This window comes from Austrofundulus limnaeus, unplaced genomic scaffold, assembly GCF_001266775.1.
Source record: "Austrofundulus limnaeus strain Quisiro unplaced genomic scaffold, Austrofundulus_limnaeus-1.0 Scaffold65, whole genome shotgun sequence".
NCBI lineage: Eukaryota > Metazoa > Chordata > Actinopteri > Cyprinodontiformes > Rivulidae > Austrofundulus > Austrofundulus limnaeus.
The window spans coordinates 169,521-193,747 of NW_013952467.1; positions in this window are offsets into that span (position 1 = coordinate 169,521).

The window sequence follows — 24,227 nt, forward strand, 5'->3', positions numbered from 1 at the left end:
TGGCCCTGCTAAAGGTTTTTGTGACTCCTTGACCCACTGCTGGTGGGCGCTCAATGTGTTTCGGATCAGGCTGATGAAAACGATAAGGACGAGAAAGCTGCTGGACAGCTCCTTGATTCAATTTCCTGCTGGCCTAAGTGGTGTTTAGCATAACAATGACAAATGGAAGCCTTTGCTTGTGAAAGTAAACCATGTCAGTGACGATCCTCAGGGAATCTGATATTTGCAATCATCTTTATGCACTTACCTTGTCACTTAAAACGTGTTTACCTGCACAACTTTATCACCTCAAAGCTGAAGAAGTTGGGACATTGTGTAAAACTGCAGGCGATCTTTTCTAAACTGGGATAGCTGTAAAAACGTTGAGTTCTGTCCCACCAGTTTATGGGGAGAACATGTAAGCTCCCCACAGAAAAGCCCCAGGCTGGAAGGAGACCCTGCAACCTTCTCACTGTGAGGTGACAGCTACTGGGTCACTGGCATGATTTACGCAACTCGGCCGAACAAGCTTCACCGAGCAAGTTCAACCAGTTCACTTCCACTGCTGTAAGTTTCAGGGCCAACACGCCTGCAGTACAAAAGGAGGAACACGTTGAGGCCAAATTATTTTCCAGCTCTCTGATATTTTGTCTTTGTTTCCTAATGAGCAGGAATCAGGGGAACAACATTGCCAGGCAATCGTGGTTGCACACTTTGGATCGGGTCATGGGCATTTTTTTTTTATGAACAGCATTCAGTGTCGCGGTTGAGTGCTGCCATAATGTTTAATGGTTATATAAAATGATTTGGTCAAAGCAAAAAAATAAAATGTGAACGTGTTTATTCCTAAAAACAATAAAATGTAATAATTAACTGCTTCAACAGGATCCATTATAAATAAAGCACATTAATTTGGTGTGCTTCAGTGAAGGAACTAAGTGTAATTTGACTCATTATTTTGTATTTCGCTTATTTGGAATGTGATACTTTGACTAAAAAGACCACAACTCTGTCAACTCTCAAGAACTGAACTGAACTGTGGCCTTATTAGTCAAATTATGAATAATATATAAAATGTCATGCACTATTGCAGGATGTCACGCTCAGATTATGTGTTGACTCTTGACCAGAGTTTGTCTCAGTATCTGTAAAACTGCCTGAGTTATAGCCATGTTTGTGCTGGTTATGTTAACTTGCTGAGCAGGCAGACACAAGAGCACACGCTCAGCGGGTGATAATAAACTTTAAATCCTCAGAAATGTTAAATCCTGCTCAGCATTATGAAAGCAATCCCACCTGAGGTAATCTCTTGCATCCATTAAGGCCTCTGGAAAACGCAGCCAGCTTTGGTTTTGAGTCTCTTCTGTGCCTTGAGCTGCAGAGGAGATTCAAGCTTAACCCTTTCCAAAACAGCCTCAGATATCTATCAGGTTTACACCTTGGGGATCTAGTATCAGTCACAGGCTTTGACGCCAGGCAGGCGCTCGCAGCCAAAAGGGGAACAAAGAATTTAATGACTCCGGTATGAAATCAGTACCTCGAAGCACCCGGGAGACCTCTGCAAGCACAGCAACAGGCTACTGTATTTTCTATGGGGCTTTATGCCTTACTGGCGGTCTGCGGAAATGTTTTCTTTAAATTAGCCCTTCAGGGTGCTGCTGTTATTGCGTTATTATCAAATTAGTGTATTTTAATTACTACGTCATACGAAATGTATGTGCCGGTAGGTCACAATGGGGTGAGAGCTCACGAGGCCATGTCGAAACTCCGGAGTTGCCCGCAGCCTGCTGTGTAATGTAAAAAGACGGAGAACAGAGAGGCAGAGAAAAGACTCGGTGAGCACATCTGTGAATTATATTAGCTAATTGTGTGCACTTCTACTCGCACTCAACACTTGAGTTGTCCTCCAAGCAGAAGGAAGAAATTAGGTCGGCTGCTGCCATGTTGTTCTATTAAATATGTGAAGAGAAAATACAATTACCAGCTAAGTGGGAACATACCACATGGGATTATGAGCAGCACAGCATTTTTTCGGGATTGCAAATTTCAACTCTGTGCCCATGTGTGAGGACCAGTTCCCCAGCAGGTTTATACAAAACAGGAGGCCACGGTTAGAGCATCGCATTTAAAATAAACACTGAATGACATTTCACTCTGATTTTTTATCATAAATATATTTTCTAAGCACAAAAAGTAAGGAAATTTGTGTTTGGTATTTCTTTGTTGCAATAATACTTCTTGATATTAAATGTTATAGTGGGCACCTGAATGGCAGCACCTGCGGATACAAAACAAGTGTCAAAAAGAGCAAAATAAGCTATTTGGCAGAGAAAATTTGGCAAATGTTTCATGTGTGCAACCCACATACTCAGCTCTACTGCTCTTCCCACAAATGCATGTTCCTTACAAATGTGGCTCCATTTAAAAGTGAAACTAACAAAGAAATAATCTAGTAAACACCAATTTCTTTAGCTTTTGTGCTACGTACACAAATCAGCTAATTCAGGAGACTTACTTTTCAAAATATTAATATTTGTTTCAATTCAATTCAGTTTATTTATCAAGCACGGTATCACAACAATTGTTGTCTTGGGGCACTGTACACAAACAACAAACAAAAACAAACAAACAAACAATAAATCTAAAAAAATAAGCCATCAGATTGTGTTAAATCTTCACTTCGTCACAGTCTCCCATCCAGAGACAAGTTTCAAGTCTTTGCAGATAAGACACAGATTTATTTAATTCCTTCACAAGCAGTTTTGTATTTGACATCTATGAGAGGCCCTTTAGGCCATAATTCAAACTTGCTCGAGTTTGATAGTAAATGTAAGAGAGTTTGATAGTATGTGTGAGAGAGTTTGGTAGTGATTGTGAGAGACTTAGGCTACGTTCACACTGCAGGCAAATCCGACCCAAATCCGATTTTTTTTGACCCATCTGACTCATATCCGATTTTTTTATGACAGTGAATGAGACCAATCCGATTTTTTCAAATCCGACCCAGGCCGTTTCAGTATGTGGTTTTAAATCGGATATACACTCACCGGCCACTTTATTAGGTACACCACGCTAGTAACGGGTTGGACCCCCTTTTGCCTTCAGAACTGCCTCAATTCTTTGTGGCATAGATTCAACAAGGTGCTGGAAGCATTCCTCAGAGATTTTGGTCCATATTGACATGATGGCATCACACAGTTGCCGCAGATTTGTCGGCTGCACATCCATGATGCGAATCTCCCGTTCCACCACATCCCAAAGATGCTCTATTGGATTGAGATCTGGTGACTGTGGAGGCCATTTGAGTACAGTGAACTCATTGTCATGTTCAAGAAACCAGTCTGAGATGATTCCAGCTTTATGACATGGCGCATTATCCTGCTGAAAGTAGCCATCAGATGTTGGGTACATTGTGGTCATAAAGGGATGGACATGGTCAGCAACAATACTCAGGTAGGCTGTGGCTTTGCAACGATGCTCAATTGGTACCAAGGGGCCCAAAGAGTGCCAAGAAAAGATTCCCCACACCATGACACCACCACCACCAGCCTGAACCGTTGATACAAGGCAGGATGGATCCATGCTTTCATGTTGTTGACGCCAAATTCTGACCCTACCATCCGAATGTCGCAGCAGAAATCGAGACTCATCAGACCAGGCAACGTTTTTCCAATCTTCTCTTGTCCAATTTCGATGAGCTTGTGCAAATTGTAGCCTGAGTTTCCTGTTCTTAGCTGAAAGGAGTGGCACCCGGTGTGGTCTTCTGCTGCTGAAGCCCATCTGCCTCAAAGTTCGACGTACTGTGCGTTCAGAGATGCTCTTCTGCCTACCTTGGTTGTAACGAGTGGTTATTTGAGTCACTGTTGCCTTTCTATCAGCTCGAACCAGTCTGCCCATTCTCCTCTGACCTCTGGCATCAACAAGGCATTTCCGCCCACAGGACTGCCGCTCACTGGATGTTTTTTCTTTTTCAGACCATTCTCTGTAAACCCTAGAGATGGTTGTGCGTGAAAATCCCAGTAGATCAGCAGTTTCTAAAATACTCAGACCAGCCCTTCTGGCACCAACAACCATGCCACGTTCAAAGGCACTCAAATCACCTTTCTTCCCCATACTGATGCTCGGTTTGAACTGCAGGAGATTGTCTTGACCATGTCTACATGCCTAAATGCACTGAGTTGCCGCCATGTGATTGGCTGATTAGAAATTAAGTGTTAACGAGCAGTTGGACAGGTGTACCTAATAAAGTGGCCGGTGAGTGTATATCTGATGTTTTCAAAGTGACTGCAGTGTGAACGCTCATGTCACATTCATCTGACTTTTTCATCAGTGAGGAGGGGGTGAAGGATCGATAAGACACTAACCTCAAGTCTCGCTGTTTAAATCTGCAGCTCCGTGTGTTTACAGCTCCAAAACACAAGTCCAGTTGCTTCATCTTTTTACTTTTCATTTTCCACGTAAATAGTATGATAATAATGGTCCAGCCTGGGTCGCGGAGAGTAACGATCCTAATGTTCGATACTCGGTCGATACTTTTTTCCAGCTCGTAGTTTTGTTAAAAAAAAGCTTCACTGGAGCATCCCGGTCAGAGGCAGGTTCAGATATAAACACTGAACTAAAGAAGCATGTTAGATAATTATTTAATCGGCTCTGATTAAACAACAACTTCCAATTCGATGCGCAAAATGTAGCATCCATGCTAACTCTGTAAACAAAAAAGCCGGCTGATTAGACGTCACATCTTTTACTGCGCATGCGTGTCACATCAGTGCTGTGGAGCGTTCATACAGGAGTCTGATGCAGGTCACATTTAAAATGTAATGTGAAGGTTCACACAAAAAGATCGGATTTTTTCAAAAAATCGGAACTGAGCATTAAGACCTGCAGTGTGAACGTAGCCTTAGACTTTGATAGTACATGTGAGAGAGTTTGATAGTAAATGTGAGAGAGTTTGATAGTAAATGTGAGAGAGTTTGATAGTAAATGTGAGAGAGTTTGATAGTAAATGTGAGAGAGTTTGATAGTATGTGTGAGAGGGTTTGATGGTACATGTGAGAGAGAGCAAGTTTGAATTATGGCCTAAAAGGCCTCTCATAGTAATCTGCTTTAGCAAACTTGCTCTACTTTTGTCTTTTTCTCTGCTTTTCGATTTTAGCCAGTGTTTTGTTATTTTTAGCTTTTAAGTTGCACACATGACCCTTCCTTCCATAAAAAAAGATGCATGTTAAGTTACTTGGTAACTCTAAATAGTTCCTAGGTGTGAGTTTAAAGAATTATTTCTCTTGCCCTGTGTTGGACTTGTGACCTGTCCACCTGTCAGTGATTGTTGCACGTAGGCACCAGCTCCCCGTGACCCTGCCTGAAAAAAGGGGGTAAAGAAAATGGATGGTTGAGCTCAGTTCCAGCAATGTCATCAGTCTCCACACTTCCTTTTTGACAGGAAATGTAATTTCTCTTGTTAAAAATGTAACGTTTAACCACGCAGTCCTCTTACAGACCGAAAAAGGCCATGAAATCTTTATTTTACCTACTTCAACCCATCAGCTCAGTCTTTCCTTCCTTCCATAACAATAATATCATTTATTGAATCAGGTTGTTATGGTAAGGTGAGAGGGTGTTTGAAAAGCCAGAAATATGTCAACAATTTCCTAAATAACATAAAAAAGGCTAGGATATAATTGTGTGTCAGATTGATTTACATTGTTAGAAAGGCCTGCTGCCCTCACTGGCTTTTGTTTCGAAAGATGTTGCACAGTCAACCCCTCCTGCAGCTCATTAGCTAGTTCTAGTTTCTTCAAACCTCAGGCAGAAGAATGCATTTTTAATGTTTTTTTTAGAGCCACCTGTCTTTCACAGACAAGTTCATGCTGGATTGGAAACTCAGATTGGATAATTATTTAAATGCGTCTGAAATGCTTACCCTTGCAAACATTGTTGTGCTTACTCTTTTGTGGATTGGAGGATTCTTGACTGTGCAGTTTTCATTCCTGAAAGATGATGGATTGCATAAATAAAACAACAGAATATCCCTTTACATCAAGGATGAGAAAACTCCTATTGGAAACAGAAAACTGTGACTGCCTGGCACAAAACATAGTCTTATATAACACAATTAAATACCATTTTGCCTCTTTTCCTTTCTCCCATTTCCCCCCTGCCTTCTCTCTTTCTTTTTATTTTCATTCCCTCTCTTTCCCCAGCGTGCGTTGTTATCTAACGGCCTTTGGCTGTGAATAGATAATGACTGTACAAGAGGGTTTGTTTACTGTGGCTGCAGCAGGATTAGAGTGATTCCTTCTGGTGCCAGTGTTGTAACAAGCTCAGGAAGCATTTCACAGTGTATGTAGGTGCTGACAGTTATCCTTCAAAAGATTAGAGAAACTGGATTATGGGTTGCTTTCCTCCACCTGGTGATGAGAGACCAGCAGAGAGGACTGAATGCCACAAAGCCCTAACCCCCAGGAACAGAGCTGTCTTGAGTGAAAGTAATCCCCTGCCTCTGTATTTTTTTTTATTAAAAAAAAATAACTCGGCTTGTTCATCCTTTAGCTTTATGAGCTGCAGTCCCTGATATTTAGTTTTAGCTGTGGAGAGGACGCTACTTCCTGCCCCGACCTTTCACCTCAGTATTCCTCGATGCCTGCAGCAGCCCAAAGAGGGACACGGGTTCCCCTGTCTGCATCTAAACCCCTCCTGTGGTCAGGGTCAATGCCGGTGTTCAGTTTCACCGTGTTTCTTGTCTCGGCTCCAGCACAAATACATAACACCATCTCCGATGGTGCTCGATAATATTTATCCTCCATTTTAATTCCACCGATAGGGATTCTCGAGCCGCGTACAGTGGCAGCAGACAAAGCTGAGCGGCCACAGCTATGCCTCACCGAGGGAGAACACTTCATAGAAAAAAAAAAGGAGAAAAAAAGGCCTCTGCGGTGCCGCAAAATAAGCAGTGTTGCCATTAAGAGCTCGGCTGCAGCGCAGAAACACTTTGCTGTATATTTGTCCTTGTGATGAGAGCATGCACTGCTATGGTGAAACGCGACACCACTCAGAATACACACTGGTGTCGCGTGTGAGGACTCGGTGTAGTTTAAATAAATCAGTCCGGCTTCTTGGTAATTGCCATTTCACCTGCCTCAGCTCCAGAGGCGAAGGAACGATAGGGAAGATAACGTCAGCTGAACACTTTAAATTTGAACCAACAACACATAAAAAGGTCATCATCACATCTCCTGATATAAAAAAGTAAGCTTTTCAGTCAGTTATATAACATTTCCCTTTGTCTTTTATACACCTGAACTTCATTTTTTACCTGTGCGTCAAATCCACAACTTATAAATCAACAGTGACGAACAATGAGAGGCAGACATGTTGCAAATGCACATGAAAAGGAATTTTATTACCTTTACAATTGACAATTCAGTCAGTGACTTCTTTAGGTCTAGAGGAAGAAATATACTCCTTTGTTTCAAAACTGAAGGTCACAGCAGTATCTTAGTTTATTAATCATTTCATAAACGTCAAATAGGCTCATCTGCATTGGCAACAAAAATATGTGAATATTTAATTTAAATGGGAATGTTTTTTTTTTTACCTTGAAGTCCAGTTGAAGTTTAGGTTGCTTGTGACATACATATCCTTTAAATACTAAGAAAACATCTTTATGTTTAGGAAACCTGCCATAATGCACATGATTTTACCCATTTTGTCACATAAATGGCGCATTGTCTTTTGAACTGAGCTCAGCCAAAGTGAAACAGGAAGTGACATCAAAAGGGAATTCTTTATGAAAGAAAACGCTGGTTTTTGTTTATTGAAACATTATTATTTAAACTCTGACTCTTCTTCATCTCTCTGATAGTGACTCAATATAAGCTAAAGATTTTTGTGTTCTTGTACCAACACTCTGTTTACATGCAGACATTCCCCTTTGACATCACTTCCTGTTACTTCACATGCAAACATCTCAACAACTGTTCATCTCAGTGGCGTGGATTTTATTATTTTTTTGAAACATGTTATGAATGATATGTTTCCAAAATTTGCATTCATGTTTGATGATGTCACACTTGAATGTTTATATTTAAGAACAAAGCAACTCGACTTCTCTTCCAGGGAGCTTTTACAGTTCAGATTTGGAAGAAGTAGAGTACTAAGGTTTAAATTGCACAAAATGCTCCATTATGCAAGCTAAATTTACTGGCAGATTAATCTCACTGCCCTTGGAACTCTGCACCCTCCATTTCAGAATTTCAAAAAACGCACCTCGAGTAAGCATCTGCAGAAAAAGAGTCCAGTTTTTAAATGGTATGGATGAGAACTGACACCAGCACCTGCAGCAAATCCACCAGAAATGAGCTGACAAGAGGCCTTTTAGACACACTTTTAAAGATAAGCTGAATAGTTATACAAGCAAACTATTGTGAACTTTATTTTCTGGTGCATCTCAGTAATCCAGGTAGAAAAAAATAAGTAGGTCCTCTGGGCATTTTTTTGATTATTTTCTGGGTTTTCTAATTTCTTATGAACAATAAATTAAAAAGGTAGCAGTTTTAAGGTTCAACACATTTCAAATTCAAGTTTGAAGATTAAAACAACAATGCCATCTACAGAATGTTTCTTTATGTTGAAGAAAATCTTTCCTCCTGTTCTTAACATGATGCCAGCTCAATGTAACAAGTGACTGAGACGAAATTTGTGTATTTTCTGTGGAATGCGTCTATCTGTAGATGAGAGGAATATTTAACTTGGCCCGTTACCGAGTAGCCTACATGCATCCTATTACCCACTGAGCTTAAGGCCTCAAACTGCGGCTGTGTGTACAGCACGTCTTCAGATCATCCATCTCGTTTCTGGTTTGCCAGCATCCAGCAGAAGCTTAGCTCCTATTAAATATCAACATGTGATTTGTTGGTTGTCTTGGCTATTAGAGATGGCATCAGAGGATTGAGGATTTTCTTGCAAGGGAAGTAGATGGAAATAATGAGGGGAAGGAACGGCTGCCAGCTGCTGATTTTGTGAACTCACACACGCACACACGCACACACACACACACACATAGCGGGATCTGTGCAGAACGTTGTTGTTACTGGCAGAGCCTTATTTAGTCAAGTCAGCTCCACTCTGCGATGCCCAGGGACGACATGCGTGTCATTTCCTGCCAGTCGATTCGTTACTCCTGCTGCTCACTGGCAGCCCGCTCATGTTCTGCCTCTCATTTCCAAAATGAAGCGTGTATATTTTTCTTTTGTCGACGGCAGCATTATTTCCAGGCAACCCCGGGATCGTGGTTCGAGACTTTTTGGAGTCTTCGAAAACTTCAGTTTATAATAAGAAATGTATGGAACGACTAAATCAGCGCATTTATAAATATTCTCTGGGAGTGATCTTGGCTTTGAAAAATAGCCTGTTTACTCTAACTCACAATGCCTCTGAGGGTGGATTTCCAAACTGTATACATAAAGGCTGCACAACCAGTATGAACTAATTACAAGATTACTTGAATTACATGATATTTAGCTGGTGATAACAAGAGGGTCACAAGTAATTAAATGTTATAAATGAGTTTTCTGACTAAAATAAATGATGCTCCGTATTGAAAGTAAATCAACTTGTCCTCTCCTAGCGAATGTGATTGTAGAATAAATGGTCCAGATAGGGGTCAGCCTTTGCTTAAATAAGTCCAGCTATTTGAAGTTTTGATTTTAGTGCATTTTAATGATGTGCTGAATTTTACAAAAAGGTTTTATTAGTTTTATATTTTTTTGTGAACTCTCATCGCTTCAAAATTACATCCAGTACATGATTTGTTTTACATTTTTTGATGTTATATTTTCTTTCAGCTGCATTTATGCAGATTTGGATTATCTTTAACAGTGAGGTTTAAAACGAGAACAAAAGTCTTCAGTTTTTTTTTTAAAATCACAGATAACATTATGGTGCTCTTATGAGCAATGTGTAGCTCTTCAAACAATCTCAGTTTAGAGAAACAAACTTTAATTCTGGCCAAATTTCTAAGCTCATGGCTAATGGGAGTTGAAGCTAGTACTGCAGTGGATTTCTGCAGTTCTTATGAAAATAAATTCTGTTTTCCAACCTGAATTTATTCAAACTGATATCTGCCACAAGTAAGATTTTAATTGCATGCAGCTTTTAAATTATTTGCATTATCCCTTTAAAAGGTCAAGTTTTATTCTCATTTATCCTCCCAGCTGATCATCTTCATCCATGTTGGATTCAGAAACACAGGATCAAAGTTTTTGCTACATTATGTGTTTTTTAAATGCTACAGAGGGTTCTTGGTTTTGTTGCGTTTTGATTTGAAATGTTGCAATGTTGGCGGAAGCACCCAGAACCTCCCGAGATTCTGATACAGCAGGAAAAACAGCCCTGAGGTGTCAAAATCCACTCACAGAGAGAGGAAGTATCAGGCAGCTTTTTGACCTTAAGGTCTCTGTGTAAAAACAGATTTAACAGAAAGTAATATCAGCAGTGAGCTCATGAAAACACCAGATAGCCTCATGCACAGGGACTGTTTACAGGTTTTTTTTTTAAGTCAACCAAAATCCTCTTTATCAGTTGTGTCGGGGTTCCATGCAGAAAGTTCAACTTGTCCCTCCGCTCATTAGGTGGAGCGGAGGGGGAAGCAGATGATAACCTGGGATGGCCTCCAGCCCACACAGATAACTCTTTCCTACAGCTGGGAGATAACCAAGGTCAGCTCAGCATGTGGAAGACAATTTGTTCCTCAAGTCTGTTTTCAAGTTTGCTCTTTTGTGCGCTACTGAATTATTGGAGAAGCACAAAGAATAATTAGTTATTTTCAAGTTTTGAAAAGATCGTCAAAAAGCGAACACAATTGACCCAAAAGCACTCAAAATGTTTCACTGATTTTTTCTTTAATCTCACATGACTTTAGATTCCTTCTCTATGAAGTTGTAACTTACTGTATTTCTACTCTAATTCATGAAAAAAGGTGACATTTCCTATTTTTTTTAAACTTTTAGTTAATTATCTCATGAGCCAATGAGCAAATTTTACTAAAACCTTTGGAAAACAATCATTGGACATACACCTAATAATGATTATATTTTGGAATCAACACAGTTTAAAATGGCCACAGCAGCCAAGTGCAAAAATTGCTTCGAATCAGTAAATTTAGCACGTCATATTGAGAATCATCCAAACAAGTGTACTTGGCCTAATAAGGAATCTTTTGAATTTTACTAGAGTTCTTTTTTGTTCCTAAACTTTTCTATTATTTATTGAAGATATCAATAGATAATATGTCTGCTTTTAAACTCGCGCAGCCCTTCTTGGAAAACAAGTCTCAGAGAGGAGACGAGCAGTTTGTTATTTTACGGACCTTTCGACGCATCAGTAGTTCACATCTTCTGGGTCAAACGCAGGGCTCGGGCGCTTTCTGAGTCACGCTCACTGTGTCAGGCCTTGACACGGGCCCAAAATGTGGTCGACCATGTAAATCTCTGACATACATTATGCAGATGATGTCTAGAATAACATTAATAAATCTGGCCGAGGGGGGAAGATGGAAGGAAAGGAGGGCGGCCTGTGGAAAAGAGTGAGACAAAACTCGAAAGAGTATTTCATTTTGTTTTGAAGTGTTGTGGAGAAGCCCCCGGCGTGCGCCTGCTTTACATCACGGCGTGATGACTTTACCACACAGCCTTCGTTCCCCCTCAGACTCATCCGTCTGCAGGTCTTTAGTGCAGATAAGCAAGACAGCCAGGGATCAGAGTTCATGCCTCTCCCTCGCAGCGGAATAAGAGCTGCCAGTTTATTGCCTCTTATTAAGAGAAATGGGCAGACGTGGAGGCGGTACCCTTCAGTTTAGATTGTGTTTACGTAAGTGTGCGACACTCTGTGCCGGGCAGCGAGGTTCTGACGTGTTTTTGTGTTGCAAACATGTAAATCTGTCACTTGCTTCCAAGTTCAGTTGGGCTATCGCAGATTTACCCCCATGTTTCCCCTGCACTCCTTGATTTGTGATAACAAATAATTTATCACCCTGTCTCTTGTCATGGACAACACCCATTAATCCCAGCAGATCAAATAAATCTCACCGCTTGTTTCTGCAGCTCATCGGAAACAGAGTATACTAACATGAGAATGTGGTGCAGATTTATGATGGGGGCTCTGGAAGTGAAACAAACAAAACAAAGAGAAGGTAGCAAGACGAAGCAAAACGTGCGGGCAAATGCAACACAAACTTAATGCACAGGAAATCACACAACAAGAAAATAGTTTCACTTCAGAAAATAAGGCATTTAAGGCAATCCTTAAAGGGGACACATGCAAAATCAATGCCAGTAGCCATTAAATGCATTTTGTTGCATACTTTGAGTCTCTCGGAGTGCAGAAAAGTTTAATTTAATCTCTTCCGGTGCTGCGAAGATATCTTTATGTTCTGTATGGGTCATCATTTTTCAGTCTGTTCAGTTTTCTATGACGCCACCTGAACAATTACAGTCACAGTTTTTGTGACAGAACTGCTGAAAGCACCTTGTTTGGACTTAAAGAGACAGCGTTAAAACGAGTTTATCTGCGAGAAAACTCAGAAAAGGGGTAAAAGAGAGGCTTGTGGAGTTACAATAAGGAGGAATTAAGACCAAATCATCGCAGTTCCACTTTACATGGAATTTAAATTTGAAATAAGGACCGGACGAGACATTTCGGCATATGTGTTGAGGATTATCATCAGCAACTACAACACCAAACCTTAGTTATAGCCGTTTTTATGTTTTTTTTAAAGGTCAGCTGGCTGTTTCATTTACATCGAGTTCTATGATGTTTTGCTTTGTTATTCCGATCGGGTAGCTTCAAGTTTCAATAAACAGGCTTCTATCAGCAGCTGATTTTGTGTGGTAACGAGCAGAGATGTGGCGAGGCCGTGCCGCAGAGCCGTTTGGGGACGCCGCTGATGGACTGTTTGCTTGGACTGCGCTCCCGCGATTGAGAAGTGATGATGGCCGGAGGGAAGCTGTCCGTCAGAGTTAGCCGTCGCTGCCGGTGCTAACAGGTGCGAATCAGTGGCAGCATCGGTGTCTGGATGGAAATACACATGCTCGGCAGCTGCATGGAGAGAATACGTGTTTGTGCGTAACCTCCTGGTGGGGTGGTGGGATTATTCTCTGAGGGAGGAAGCCATGTATCCCTCCCCTTATTTTCTCTGTGTCTGTCAGTGCTGCAGCTCCTCGGGGTCTCAGTGCTTCAATACAGTGAATCTAGACGTCAAATAAATTCTGCTCCTCGGGGTTTAACTACGGACTGAAGGATGTTAACATGCAGCCGGGAAGTCTCAAAGTGCTGCTTCTGGATTATTGTGTTACTTCGGGCCTCCAGATGTTTTTCAAAACTGATATTTTCTGCTGCATTTGCAACTCCCTTCCATACACAACTGGAGGTATGGTGAGAAAAACAGATATTTATTTAAAAGCCCAGCATTCCTTGACAGAATGCACAAATCCCACAGTCTTTCATGCCAGAGTTTTAAACTGAAATAAGTCATTCATCCAGGGCCAGTCCTAGCCAATTTGGCGTCTTAGGCACGATTTCAGGTGGTGCCCCCCAGTGCAATTTTTCAATTTCAATTAAATTTCTTTATTCATTTCACTGAAACAAAACAAACAATTTTATATACAATATACAATAAAAAGAAAAATATTTATACTGTATACTAAAATCACAAATAAAATGAAATGAAAGGCAGCAGAGAACAAAAAAAAACATCTTACAATATTGCCCCTTTTTTCCCAAGAATAAGTTCACATAACAAAAAATCTGTTATTAACAAAACAGAAGACAAGAACATCTAATCCCTCTAGAAAAACTATTTATATAGATGCACGTTATACTGTTTCGTGTTTCTTTAACAATCCAACTTTTTTCATTTACACAGGGATCCTGCATTTTTTTACATCACTCCCCAAATTATTCCATAGTTTTATTCCTAATTTTTTTTCTAAATCTCACTGCAAATTTACAAACTTTCACATACCAAATTAAATAGTTTTGTCTTTCATATTATTTTTCATCTTTAAAAACTAGGTTGTCCAATTAAAACAGATATTTAAACCAGACATTAGATGAGCATTTTACTAAATTATTGGGATTAATAAAACCACATAAAATCAGTATTTTCTGAAGGTAAAACACTGAAAACCAGAATTTAACCTGAACTTTCCTGAACTGAAACTTCAATTATCTTTATTTTGTTTTCATATTTACACACTGAGCACCAGTAGTTTGTCCTGACTGCATGATATGATACTTTTAGCACAAAAAGATCATCTGCACCACATAACACTTCATGTTATATCAAAGCAGGACAAGCTACCTTCATAAACTTGAGTAACCAGTGATTATTCTACAGGATAAATCAACTCTGATAAAAAGTTGTAAAATATTTTCTTCTGTCCCCAAATAGTAGTGCCCCCTAGATGGACAGCACCCTTAGCGTTTGCCTATACAGACTATGTCACAGGCCAGCCCTGCATTCATTATCTTTACCCACTTCTTCCTTTCAGAGTCACTGGTCCCCATATCCAGCAGTCACTATGCAAGGGGCAAGATGCACCCTGGACAGGTAGCGTGTCCATCACAGGGACAACCAACCACTCACGCTCTCACCTAGGAACAATTTACAAATTAGCCTGACGTTCATGTTTTTGGTCTGTGGTAGGAAGCTGGAGTGCCTGGAGAAAACCCACACATGAGCAGAGAGAACATTTGAATGCTACCAGAAACGTCCCGGCAACCTTCTTGAGAGAGGCAACAGCTCAACCAACTGAGCCACAGTGCCGCCCTGAAAAACCTCATTATTTGTATAAGGAGGTGAGTAATAGTCACGTTTGCGTTGTGCTCTGATAATTACTTAAAGAACCAGACCATTACACGCAGGCATTTAGCATTCCTTAAAGAAATATTTTGCCATTATAAGTTTTTGCCTCTATTCTGCAGGAAGATTTAAACACAGTGTGCATATATTGACACACACTAACAAACTAAACCTTGCGTTTTGCCATTGAAAGTGTTCGTGGTGCACCGACAAGGCACCCCACACACCCAGAGCTCCGCCGCGGTCGCACACACCTCTCACCCCGGAGACGTCAGCCTTCCTAAGCATCACATCCTGAGGAGGACGACGGATGCCAGGAGATGATGGCATGCCTGCGGTGGGACAACATGAGGTAATCTGTAGCTCTGGGGAGCTCCTCCCTGTGCACTTTTCATTTAGAGGTTTGGCAGCGACGTACAGTCAGCATCCCAGATGGGCCGAGGTCTTTTTGTTCTGTCCTCGCCGCTCACATGTGAACCGCTTCCATTTCAGCTCGGGTGTTTTTACCGCACTATCTTTGACGTCAGAATTTGGTTTCCCTCTCGTTACTATAAATGGCTGTTTTGGGTTTTTGCTAGGATTGCTGAAAATTCATGCATCATTATGTTTTTGTCACATCAAAGACACACAAACCACCTACTTCTGGTTGCTATAAACAAGTACACTCTACAGAGGAAACACTTGTTTAGATTTATTACACGGAGCTGCAGAAAGACTGATCTGTGAACTGCATCATGGACGTATTAACGTCCTGTTCCCTGGCATTACTTATCTGACGTTTCAATCTCAACTTTCAGTTTATTTCTCTGACAAAAGTCATGCTTTTCACCAGTGTTGTATAAAGTACCACAAAGCGATACTTGAGTAAAAGGACAAGTATCTTACCAAAAATTACTTTGGTCAAAGCTGAAGTCTCCTTTAGGAATATTACTTGAGTAAAAGTCTTAAAGTATCTGATACTTTTTGTATTTAAGTATTAAACGTAAAAGTATTGACTTAAAATGAGCAGTTAGATTTTCTGTAAGGACATTTATTAGGAGGTGACCTCATAAAAAATGCAGAAATGACTATATTGTATTAAAATAATTAATTTATGTTAAATTTAGGATGCACTAGTCTAGCTGTTTCAGTTTATATACATACATCAAGGCTGCCCAAACTTCTTACCGTTTTTTTTTTTAATGTAAGGAGTAGAAAGTACAGATATGTGTGTGAAAATGTAAAAAGCAGAAGTAAAAAGTAGGCTGAAAAATAATTACTCAAGTAAAGTACAGATACCCAAAAGTTCTACTTAAGTACAGTAAAGAAGTATTTGTACTTAGTTACTTCACAACTCTGCTTTTCACCCACAAACATTTGTTATAATCTCCCTCATTGAAAATGTTGGCTACATGGATACCCCTTTTTTTCTTCATTTTTTTGAGGTTGAAATGTTGCACTTGCACATATAGTGAATTTACATGTCAGAAAACACACAAAAAAGCCCCTCTCTGATAATAAATCCACTCCAACAGCGTTTCCATTATGAGTCCAAACCAACTCAAAAGCTAATGTGCAGAAAATTCAAAGTGCTTCATTTGAGCTATAATGAGAAACAATGTTTAGCTCGCTCTAACCTGCAGTACCTTTACTGATCTTATGATGGCAGTCTGGTTCCATTCAGATGAAACAGTTTTGCTGCCTGACAGGTTTTTAAATAGGCTTCTGTCCCAGCATGTTCTGTCCAGGTCCAAGAAAAAAAAAAAACACAAAACAAAACAAAAAAGAGTCTTACAATAAGTTTATTAAGTTGCATTGATACCAGATGTTCTCGGCTTCTACTCCAGAGATGAAGCAAAACGTTTGACATACTAGCTTTTCCTCTGAGCAGCAAGTCAGGCAGTAACAAATGTATTTATTTATGTGTCAAGTTTGCATGTCCTGCTAAAAGACACTGATTTCTTAAGTTTCTAATCCATGTCTTGTTTCGGGATAACGGAAACAATGCAGAAAATGACACACAAACATTTCTGTAAATAAAGCCGAATCTTAAACGGAAAGCTTTTGAGTCGCTAACAAGCGCTATCATGCTTGGAACAAACTAAGCACAAAGCAAGTTTGTTTCATTTAACAGTTTCCCCACAATTTTTATGACATATTTGAAAAATACAATTTAAGAGAAAATAAAAGAAATGCTGTAAAATAAAATATAATTTACTAAAGACAATAGGTTCAAAACTTTGAAAAAACTGTTTGTTTCTAAAATTGCATTTTTTTTCCTAAGTGGCATCGTTCTCCTCTCAGATCACCTCCTTGACACACAGTTGTAAATAATGTTGTTGCTACAACTGATGGCAAAGTGAGGTCAAAGGTTATCAGTTGAAGCTTTCAATCTCAGATCATGTCCACGATGACCTCTGCTCAACTGAGTCGGGTTGGTTCTGCAGCTGACTTGGCATATGGGTGAATTAATTATGTTGTGTTTTTACGACCATTGTCACAAAGTAAAAATTAAAACGTCACAGGTTGGAGGTTTTACAGCAGGTTCAAAAACGTCTGATTTAGAATTTGGGTTGCATTTTTTTTTATTCCAGTCTTACTCTGTATGGGCAGTAAGAATAATAGAAGTTAATTGCTTTCTTTCCTAAATTGTTTACAGTTGTTGAGCTATTATGACCTAAATTTGACTGTTTTTTTTAAACCAAACTACTGCTTAAAGATTTAAACTGTGCCGGCTCAGTTGCTTTGCCAAGATATCAAGCTTATTTATTTATTTTTTTCAAAAAATCCCTTTATTAATGTTTTTGTTATGGTCTAGCTTTGTGGCTTTAGAATATTGCAGACTATTAAGAACTGAATTGATAAACTCGAGGCTAAGCTCCAAAGCAAGGGAAGTTTTGAGATAAATGTTCACATGTGTAAAAAAGAAAAAAAAAACTGCATCCTGCCAATCAGTTCTCTTAAAAAAATAAAAATAATCACAACAGCAATAGAACACATTAAAAACATTTAAACCACAAATTATTCTAAATTTTTACTAACTCATTTGTATGAACTGTCGAAAGTCGAAAGTGGTACAACTTTTTTTTACCGGATGTTTCATCTTAAATTATTTTTTAGAAATATTCTGCTCCAAAATCGTTATTTTGATTGGTCATTCGATGCCAACTACTTTACGTGAACGTTCACTATGTCACATTAATGGTTTACTCACCAACATGAAGCGAACTATAGCACCATTTCAGCATTTATTTTTGTTTGTCAGGATTATTTAAGCCAGATTAATAGCTGGATGTGTTAAAAAATGCTTCACAGTATGAGCGTCTGGTAACACATGCAGTGGAAAGAGTGGATGTGCAGCCATTGTTATCCGAGTGAGTGCTTCAGTAAACATCGCCAATGATTATTTGCACAGGTGGCCACAGTTACAGAATTGAGCAGAGGTAGTTTGGGGGGTTATAAGTAAAACTCAATTGAGCATGTGAGGTTGCAGGACTGAGAATGCACAAACCAGATGCAATACAAATCTGTGCAAATTCAGTCGGGCTCGTTTAGGACTTGTTGCTGTAACGGAAGCACTGTAAGATCATAAGAAACCAAAGTAGGCTTCTGTACTGCAGCCACAGGCGTAAAACATAAACTGTTTGTAACATTTAAACCAATGATTTTAACTCTACTCTGAATCATTTGGTAGATTTAAGGCACAGAACTCCATTTCTTGGGTTGAGTTTCAAAGTTAATCAGCTGTAGAGACACATCTTATTATGATTTTCTGAAAGTTTAATTAAATTCTATGAAGTGGTTAGTGGTTTTTTTTTTCAAAGAGCTGCCTCCAGTAGTTTATGACCAAGTCTTAAACACAAATCTCATGTAATTAGTCAGCATTCAGACTACATGTTGAGGATCGGTTTTGGCTACTACCACAACAAATCTGAGCTTAATATCTGTAAAACTGGGTTTGGCCAGTTTTGCACATGCTAAGACTGTTTTGCTGTGGCAGCCATCTTGAAGGGGGGTTCACTCCAAAAGCTGTAGTTGTAAGTATGAAAATCAAATTTAAATTTGTTTTAAATTTGTAATTTTTTTCTAACACTCCAAACAAATACAACCAACTTCAGTTGTAAAAAATAAAAAATAAAAAAAAAGAAAACTGCTGTTTGCGAAGTAGAAGACCTAATGGCGTGCGTGTACACGATGTTCGGGACGCTCAGCAGGATGTCTGTTATTACTCATAATGTGGGTTCAAATCATTTGTCCAACAGTAGTTGAAAACCTCCTCGGCTTTTAGCAGGCAGGATGGGGGCTGAGACTTGGCTCGTGTTGAAACACCAACGCGGGCCCGAGGTGCCATTCGTGGCTGCGGAGCAGCTGGAAGTGATTCCAGAAAACACGGCGATGAGGAGGCAGTTTAAAAACCACATGGTTTCGGCTCGGTTTTCACACTCTTCTTGAGTTTATAAGCGACGGCGTCACCTGGCCTCGCCGTGACTCTGTGTGTGCGTTTGACAAGACAACATCGGGGAGCGGATTAAAGATGTGCAGCTGGAGGTTCACACGCACCGTCCGGGCGCAGCTACTGTATGTGAGGTGTTAATGGGCTTATGGAGGGCATGTGATCCCACACGGAGGGCAAAGGAAGGCCACGTGCTTCCTGTCTCTGACCCATGAGGGTTTTTGGGTGCTGGAAGTTTAAGTGAAAACTTTTAGGTTTAAATTTTAAAGTTTTTTTTGTATAAAGGGCTCCATATAGCAAGTAGAAAAGCAATAAAATAGTCTGCTTGTAAAAATAAGGGCAGTTATCATCCACATAAACCAAGGGAGGAGCGACAATGTATTTGCCTCTGTGTGTGCGAGTGTGTGTCTGTTAGCAAAATATCTCATAAACCACTGGGCAAAATTTAATGAAACGTTCAAGAAATATTTATTGGATGTGTTTCTACAGCTGATTAACATTTGGCGGCAACTCAATTCAACATGACTGCCAAGTGATGTTAAAGGGGCAATATAATGTAAAATCAACTTTTTTTGAGTTTTAAATCATGTTATAATGTTATACTCTCATAAAAAAACATGCCCAAAGCCTTGCTTTGACTCATTCATGCATGTTTGAGAAATCCTGAAGCGTTTTTAGGAAGCCATGCTGAGGAGCAAAACAACAGGTGGGGACCAGAAACACCTTTGGGGACCAGAAACGCCCCTGGCAAACTTCCTCATGGCAGAGCGCACCCCCCTACCCCCCACCCCGCCCATGACTCATGCAGGCTCTCAGGTGAAAGTTAAACCTAACTGTCATTAGTTCTCACTCAGTGAAGCTCTTTTCAGATTAAAATTACCTTTGAGGAAATGTATTTTCAGAAGCCAAGTAAACTGCATCATGGCAGCCGCCCCCTCCCCCGCGAGCGCGACCCCCCCTCAATGGGCGAGACAGAAGCGGAAGGTGGTTCTTAAAGAGACAGAGGCCAATTTCAAGACGTTTAGAAAAGGAAGTGATGAGAAGATAAGTTTATTTTCCATTTAAACATAAAAATAGCATTTTAATAACAGCTAAAGGTGACATAGATACTTTACTATGGTATAGTATTTAAATATATGCCTGAGAAACACATAATATTGGCCCTTTAAAGACACAAAACATGACCATAACTTACCCAGTTTACAGATACTGAGCTGAATTTTGGTGTGGTAGCAGTTGAGACCGATCCCAAGCACATTTTCTGAAAGTTACCAGATGTGCAAGATTTTTGTGTGAAATTTTACCCTTACCTATTTGATGTACTTCTAATGTTGAGCCTAAGCCCAACTCAAAATGGCTGCCAGAGCTAACTATTATTAGAAAACACAAAAAACAGCTATAATTTAGTCAGTTTTATAGATTTTGTGTGGTAGTAGCTCAAAGTTGACCATAAAACAGTATTTACTAAAACAGTTTGCAAGATCAGTGAAATAGTGCATGCTTACAGTCTTGTACTAATAAAAGCAATATTTTTTACACTTTTTTCTTTGCTAAAGCTTACACAGGAGAGAGAGAGAGAGAGAGAGAGAGAGAGAGAGAGAGAGAGAGAGAGAGAGAGAGAGAGAAACAGTCGGGTCCAAAAACGTCCACCTGAATAAACTTCCTGTCCTATCTGCTCTAATTATAGATTATCCCTCAGGAATTCTCAGGCACACTAAAACACAAACACTTTGGATTTCCAACGTGTTGTAACACTGATGCAAGCAATGCAAGTTTTTCTTCCCCACTCGTATTCTCTACACTAAAGGGAGCAACTCATCTAGAGCAGCTAAAACGCAGCGTTACATGGTGTAAAATAAGTTTGCAGTCGCCCTTTGAGTGACTGTGTACAACCTTTCAGTGCACCCCAAACTGCTGGTCAAAACTAAATGACCATTATTCAGTGCTAAATTCACCAGATCTAATTAGCTGCGAGTAAGATTGAATTTATCAGATTTGCAATGTTATTATCCAATCTGAAGCAAGAATTTTTTTTCCGACTCATTTTGGCTTGATACACACACACACACACACGCACACACACACACACAGGTTCTTACTGTGGATTGAAACGAGGGTGGCGCAACACTGAGCTAATCAGCGTGTTGTTTCCATCTCTTTGAACATAAATGGCCCTAATGGCACACAAATGTACCCAGTTTTGTTAATAGCTGAACTGGCTACTCCGTCCACAGATCAGCAGATTTGTTCGGTATCTTTGCGATGTCTATCTTAAAGTTTCGCAGTCCATTTGCACAAAGTTATAGCGGTCAGAGATTTAGAGTTGTTAAACATTGTTCTCTGTTACTCAAGAGCTCAAATGTCGCCAGCGACTGTGTCACCAACTACAACTATCAGATTCAAATGAACAAATCCTACAGTGATTTCAGCTCATGCCATTAGGCCTTTACATTCACAACGTGAGTACAACAAATGCAAGTATATGCAATCTTTGTATAAATTATGGCAATTTTACATAAATGTAATCAGAAATTTCAAAATTATAATTTAAGAGTGGTGAAAATGAACATTTTAGGTTCCCAGGCCCGTAAGTGTACGTGCAAACTGGAGTCCATGCAGCGTTTTGGTTCATTTCATGAGGTTGCAGCTCCACTGTGAACACTTTTGTTTCTCCTCGGAGTATTTTAATCACTGACGAGGCCTGTGATACGGGGGGCTTCATGTGTGTCTCATGAGATCTGAGAGCCAATCGGCTCCTGAAAGAACGAACTTTAACGGCGGTTTTATGTCAGCGCCGAGCAGCAGAAACATTCCACGCGGAATGATTTAAATGTGTCTCAAACCGCCTCATCTCTGCAGAGCAGCGTTTGACTACCGAGCAGTTGCATCACCTTGAATCGCAGAGCGAGGCTAATCCTCAGAGGCCTCGGCTCCAGTCAGAAAGTGTCTTTCTCAGGAAAGTCATGCTGATTTACCTTTATGAACCATGGCAGCATGACTGGATACAGTCCCACTGCATCAGTATAAACCAGACTTGTGCAAATGCAAATGTTTATACCTCCAGTCTCAGTCTTATTCTGTTTAAGGACATGAAACAAACAAGAAAAATATAAAGTGATATTGCTAAGAAATACAAATTACATTTTTGTCATTGTATCTTAGAAATGATCACTTTTTTTTTACCCATGAGCTTTAAATAACATTTTCCACAACTAGAATTACAACATTTGGTCCATCTTGAACACGGTTTTTAAAGCGTTATAAAAAACCCAAAGGGCCACAAAAAGAGAAAACAGACAAACCACAACCTAATTATATAAATTTGTTTTTACTTTACAAGGCAAAACTTCATAATAGAACAAAAAGAAAATCAATCTGAAACAAGAATTTAATAGCTTATATGAAAAATAAATATATATTGTTAGGTGTTATGACCCCTTTCTTTAAACAAGGGGCAGCAACACGACAACCACAATAAATAGACAAGAGTCACTGCAAAGGTGTAAAAAAAAGTTTTATTTTCTTTATTTTGCTCCAAAAAGGCTGCACAACTCTGGGGGAGAAAGGGACCATTAGGTGTGGTGCCAAACAAAAGAAACAAGCAAAACAAAACAGGGCCCGTCTACATTCTGGTCTAAATAGAAAACAAWGAAAGAAAAACACCCTGATAAACTTCTCTAAAAAAAAGGTCTCACCAAAACATTACATGGGTGGCACCAACCTACTTACCTAGTGTTTTTAACATAAAGTTATATGTGATGAAAAATGTACAGGGTACCCCAAACTTACTTAGTCCTCTTAACTCCCACCACAAACCTTTAAACAATGGAGCAAGCTCCACAGGAGCAGGAGCAGCAGCAGCAGCAGCAGCAGCAGCAGCAGCAGCAGCAGCAGCAGGGAGGAGAAGAAGCCCTCCCAGTCCTCCAGGTGAGCTACTTAAATAGGGTGTGTTGGAGTCCTGGTTGGTCTGTTCAGTAGTCTTCCATCCAATCAGCTTTTAAAGATCCAAATTGACTCCAGCCTGCAAACTGAACCTGAAAAGAGAGAAGAGAGAAAGAGGAGGAAGAAAACAATCTGCCAGACGTAATATTAGGCAAGAGGTAAAGTTTATACAAAATATGGCAAATGGACTGTATTTATACAGCACGTTTTTAGCCAACCAGGCCATTCAAAGCACATTCATACAGAATCTTACTACATCTCTAATCTAAATAAATCATTCTATAGAGTATAATCCAGGGATGGGCAACTTAAATGATGCAAGGGGCCACAATCTTTGTTGACCCTACCAGAGGGCCACATAGAGCTGCACAACATACAGTGCAATAACTTAACCTTTTTTTATTTTTATAATTTATAATCTATTAATAACAATAATATATTATTTTATTTTTATAAAAAAAATTAACATATTTCATGCTTGTGTAAATGCATGTGTAACAGCCGTACTCTTTTTTAATAAAGTTGAATACAAAATGTCTGAAACGAACTAAAGTAAAAAATAAACACGTATCTTAGCGAGCTGAAGTGCAACAGCATGAAATGACTTGAGTGTAAACTCCTGCGTGGTTCTGGTAAAAAAAGTCACTCTTGTTTATGTACTTATGATTTCAGTAAACTAAAACATATTTAGCTTTGTGCAGTGTATTGTAGTGGTGCAAAAAAAGAAAAACCTTCACGGAGTAGATTGAACAAGTTTGACTTGAAATTCTGTGAACAGACAATCTACCTCACAAAAAAACAAACAAACAAACAAACAAACAAACAAACAAACAAACAAACAAACAAACAAACAAACAAACAAACAAACAAACAAACAAACAAACAAACGAACAAACAAACAAACAAATAAATAAATAAACAAAAGCACTCAAAGAAGTAAAAGTTAAAAAAAAACTAGATACTGCATAGCGGTAACATAATGACCCCCGCACGCACAAATGCACCGGAACTCAGAAG